We start from the raw sequence: 5,496 nt of genomic DNA on the forward strand, positions 1-5,496 counted from the left end.
AACACAAAATCAACCACAAAATCAACCCACAATGCCTAAATTTTCATCACATTCCGTACCCACCGAGGAGGACCTACCCAATGGTACTCCCACACCACAACATCTAACCTGAAATTTCATTGCCAAATCCGCATTTATCCAATTAGTTGAAAGAAGCCAATTTGGGGGGATGCCTAGTGAAGACCCTCATTCTCATATGGAGGCTTTTTGTGACTATTGTGATGCGATTTCACAAACCGGTGTAACTCAAGACCAAATTCGATGGGTCTTATTTCCTTTTTCTCTAATTGGCACCGCCAAACAATGGTTGAAGAGCCTTGATAAGGCTACTCTCGGAATAGATTCTTGGAAGAAGTTGGCTCTAGCTTTCTACAAAAAATTCTACCCACCGGAAAAGACTAACATGCTAAGAGCTCAAATTACGGGTTTTAAGCAAAGGGATGAAGAATCTTTGTATGAAGCTTGGGAGCGGTTCAAAGGAATTTGTCGCTCATGTCCTCATCATGGACTTAGTGAATGGTTCTTGGTACAACAATTTTGGATTGGTCTTTATGAAGATTCAAGAAATATCCTTAATATGGGATCGAATGGGATGTTCACCGAGGTTGATGACAACCAAACTTGGAGCAAAATTTAAGAGATGGCAATCCATAACTCATAATATAGTAGGCCTCGCAAGGCTACTAGAGGAGGAAAGCACGAAGTGGACGCCGTTACTCAATTAGGTGCTCAACTTAGCTCCCATATCGATACTATCAACTTGAAGTTCGAGAAAGCAATGGCTAGACTTGAAGAAGTCTCAAAATCACCAAAGCATCATGTTAATGCCATGACGGCATCTTCATCAATCCCAAGTGGGATATGTGAGAATTGTGGAACTTTGGGACATGACCAAAGTGAATGTAGGGGAACAAATGAACAAGTGAATGCTTTCCAAGCATACAAGAGTGGTACCCCTTATTCCAACTATTACAATGAAAACACCAAATTCCATCCAAATCTCTCATACAAAAGCCAAAATGTTCAAAACCTTCAAACAACATACACCCCACCTCCCATGAGAAACCAAAATCAAAGACCCTTTTACAACCAAAACCAAGGTTACCAAAATCAATCTCAATACAATCAACAAAATGACCAAGGCTTTGATGTTCAAAAAGCGGTCCTTCAAATGCAAAAGAATCAACAAGAATTTTTCACTCAAATGCAAAAATATAGTTAAGCAAAGGAAACCACCATCAACAACAACCTAGCTCACACCAAGATATTGGAAACCCAATTGACTCAACTAGCATCTTCAAGCTCACAAAGACAAAAGGGGCAATTACCACCTCAAAGTAATCCCCCAAGACATGAAACGGTTAGTGCCATTCACTTGAGAAGTGGTACAAGGTATGAGGCACCGAAGAAGCAAGTTGAGGATGAAGTTGTGGAAGCTAGTGATAAAGAAGACATTGTATAAAACTCCAAGGTTGGAGAATCATCAAAAGTAGAAATTTCAAAGAAAAATGAAGACAAGGTCAAGGAGAAGGAGCCCATGGTGATTAGACTTCCTTTTCCAAGTCGTCAAGCCAAGCCCAAATTTGATGACCAACTTGGAAAGTTTATGGAAATTGTGAAGAATTTGGAAGTCTCGATTCCTTTAACGGAATTAATCAATCACGTGCCGGCCTATGCGAAATACATGAAAGACATCCTCACAAAGAAGAAGTCGATCCGGAAACTTGAGACTATCGCCTTCACTAAGGTGAGTAGTGCAATACTCCAAGGGAGTTCACCTCCAAAACTCAAAGATCCGGAAAGCTTCTCAATACCGTGTACCATTGGCGACACCACGATCAACAAAGCCTTATGTGATCTAGGGGCTAGTGTGAGTGTTATGCCGTACTCGGTGAGTAAAAGGTTGGGGATGGGAGAGCTTAAATGCACCAATATCACACTCCAAATGGCCGATAGATCGACGAAGACACCTTTACGGATATGGGAAGATGTTCCCGTACGAATTGGGAAGTTTTTCATCCCGGTGGACTTTGTCATTGTTGATATGGAGGAAGATTCCAACATTCCAATCATTCTAGGAAGACCTTTCTTACACACCGCGGGTGCGGTGATTGATGTGAAACATGGAGAGCTCACTCTAGAAGTGGGAGATGATAGCATAACTTTTAATCTTGACAAGACTATGAGAGCTCCACGTTTGCATGAACCATGTTTCATGATTGATCATTATAGCCGGAAGGATGATAGGAAGAAGTCGGAACTCCAATGGAAGAAGAAAATTGAAGATGCTCCATTCAAAGAGCAAGTGAATTGTGACAAGGAGAGCTTGCAAAGCTCATCAAAATCAAGCAAAGAAGAAGAGGATGGCCTCATTGGCCAAGAAAAGAAATTGGGAGAGTTGTCTCCATCAAATCAAGAGATTTTCAATGATCAACTTAATGAAGTTTGTGGTCTTTGGGACGACGAATTTGAAGGGATTTTTAATCCTTACATTGGTAATGCCATCGATCAAGACCGACAACAAGGGCCAAGGTCCATTGAAGAACTTTATAACGATAATGAACAAGCATTTGATTATTTCTTCAAGGTGTTGAGCAACATCAACAACACCTTGGACATGCCCCCTTGACATCTCATCAAGAATGAGAGTGTGGTGGAGTCCTCCCTAAACCACCATTTGTAAATATTTCTAACTCCCTAACTCGCATTTCAATTTTTGTATTGCATTTTTGCCATCTTTGGATTTTTATACTTTGATCAAGATAATTGTCATGTTTGAGAGAAGTGAGGGAGGGACTAATGATTTCAATTGATGTGTAGTGCTTTAGCTTAGTGTGGGGATAGCAATTGCCTAGGCTATCCATGCCTTAGTAGTGCCCCCACAATGAAGAACACGAGATCTTTTGAAGAATGAAGAATGACAAGGGATATGCATAGTACACGAATAGAACAGAATCCGGGTACAAAGGGGTCGAATCCGAGCGGATTCAGGAGAATCCGCCCGTCTTCAGACAATCCGGGCATATTGTACCAAAGACGGCCGTCCTGAAATGAGCTGAATTTTTGAAAAATTTTGACTGTCAACGAATCCGGGCGTCTTGCATCCAAATCCGCCCGTCTTCAAAAATCCGCCCGTCCTGAAGGGAAGACGCCCGTCTTTTTGGCTGAAGAAAACAAGAAAAATCCCTGTGAAGGAATCCGCCCGTCTTCTACATAAGACGCCCGTCCCGTGTTTGCGAATCCGAGCGTCTTCACTGAAAGACGCCCGTCTTTAGGCGAGTTTTTCCCAACCCAGAAAAGGCAGAATCCGCCCGTCCCGAGCAGAAACCGCCCGTCTTGCCCCTGCAGTTCAAAATTTTCGGGTTTTATAAACCCCCTCCCACATTCATTTCTTCATTCCTTCATTCATAACACTACTCAAAACCATCAAAACCCTCATCCTCTCCATCACAAAAACAAAATTCCTCAACAACATTCACCAAAATCAAATCAAAACATCCTTCTAACAACAAATCAATCACTCCTTTTTCAATAAAAATCAAAACCAAGCACAAAATCTTCAACCTTTGAGTCGATTTTTGAATTCATAAAGGCAAAGCCTTTCACCTTTAAATTGATTTGGGTACACTACAAATTGAAGATTTTTCACTCTTTTCTTGGTTAATTCATCAATGGCAAGGACTAAGGGAGCAACAAAGGCAACAAAAGCAAAGGCACCAAAGGCAAAGACACTTTCATTAAGGCAAAAGACTCTTCAAGCAAAGAAAGCATTGGCTATGGTGGTAGCAAACCCAAACTTGGAAGTGCAACAACAACAACAACCTCCCATGGGAACAACAACATCTACTACTCCGGAAATTGATCAACTTTCGCACTATCCGGAGGTAACTTTCATTTCCAAAACCCATAGGGACACTTTTGCCAAGTTTGCTAGGAAATCATTTCAATCCACCAAGTTTATTTGTGAAGATACCTTAGATAAGTTGGGTGTCCTTGAGCAAACTAGAGTTTTCTTTAAAGCCATGGGGTTGGAGAAATTGTTTGAATCAAAAGAATTGACATACCCCTCCCTTACCTTGGAATTTTTGAGTTCTTTGAAAGTCAACAAAGTTGAGACTAGGGAGAACCTCGAGTTTCGTCTAGCTAATGTTAGTAGATGCATCTCCTTTGCGGAAATGGGTGAAGCTTTGGGTCTTAGTGATGAACCGAGTTATTTTAAGAATGTTGGCAAGTATGACCCCGACCCTCTTTGGGAGGCGATTTCCGGAAGGAAATTTGAGGACTTTCATGCGAGTCGTGCTCTTTTAGTCCAGCATCCGGGCATAAGAGTATGGCACAAGGTCATAGGAAACACCATCATTGCAAGAAAAGATACCAACCATTTCACCAAACTCGATTTTGTTCTTCTTGAGTCGGCTTTGAACATTGGAAGAGTACACACCAAGCCTTTAAACTCTCTAAGGCTTTTGGTGGATAGATGGCTCAACATTGATTGTGGGAAGAAAGGCACTACCGTTATTGTGAATGGCGGCCTAGTCACTATCCTAGCTAAATACTTTGATCGGAACTTCAACAGCGATAACAAGTATGAGGCGAAAGAGGGTGGTCATCTTGTTGATATGCATACTATGATACACAAGTACAAGTGGGTTGCCCATAACCCTCTTGACACCAAGTATGGATGGCTCACTAGTGAGGCTAGATCGTTTACTTTGCCTTCGAAGATTTGTCGTTTAAGCGTCCACCGGACCAATTATCTACTTCCCCTTTCAAAAGAGGCCGAGTACATTATCCGACAACAAAAGGGTGAACTTGAAATGCCCTCCTCTTCCATTGTCACACCACCCTACCCTTTCGAGTACCAAGAGTTCAAGCCCGATGGCGTTGAAGCAAGAAATGATTATTTGACTCTTCTCATGCAAGCAATGCACAAGCAAGCCTTTGAAGATCGGAAAAATGCTTACTTGGCTCAATATCCACCCCTCCTACACTTAGCTAGGCAAGGACTACTTGATCCTTCATGTCCTTTGCCTAGTTGGGCGGATAGAGAACTCCTTTTTCCGAGTGCATCTAGGGTTGTTCCGGGTGATAATGAGGTTATCGGTAATGAAGAGGTTGATGACAACATTGATGAGGAAGCAAGTGAAGAAGGAGAAGAGGATGATGAGCAAGGTGAAGAAGAAAGTGAAGAAGCAAGTGAAGAAGGAGAAGAGGATTGATGAGCAAGGTGAAGAAGAAAGTGAAAAAGCAAGTGAAGAGGGAAGTGGCAATGAGACCACTTCTAAAGAGGAAGATGATGATAGTGATGATATGATGGAAGATTAGCAAGCTTGGAGGTTCCTACCCTTTTGAGGTTTGCTTACTTCATTCCTTGTTTTAATTATTTTTCTTGATCATTGTTGGAGTAGTCCTAGCACCGTAAAGGACTCACACCTCGGTACCATTGAGGTGTTCTCATTTTATTGTTCCCACATTTCAAAATCCAAAATGACAAAT

General features: G+C 41.7%; 1 non-coding gene across 1 annotated transcript; it reads right to left on the reverse strand.

Annotated features, from left to right (window-relative positions):
* Window positions 1-403: 403 nt before the first annotated feature.
* On the reverse strand, window positions 404-510 carry LOC141597994 (small nucleolar RNA R71). Its single transcript, XR_012523199.1, has one exon. It is a non-coding gene; the product is annotated as a small nucleolar RNA R71 (small nucleolar RNA).
* Between the last annotated feature and the right edge of the window lie 4,986 nt (window positions 511-5,496).

Source organism: Silene latifolia, chromosome 8 (assembly GCF_048544455.1).
Source record: "Silene latifolia isolate original U9 population chromosome 8, ASM4854445v1, whole genome shotgun sequence".
Lineage (NCBI taxonomy): Eukaryota > Viridiplantae > Streptophyta > Magnoliopsida > Caryophyllales > Caryophyllaceae > Silene > Silene latifolia.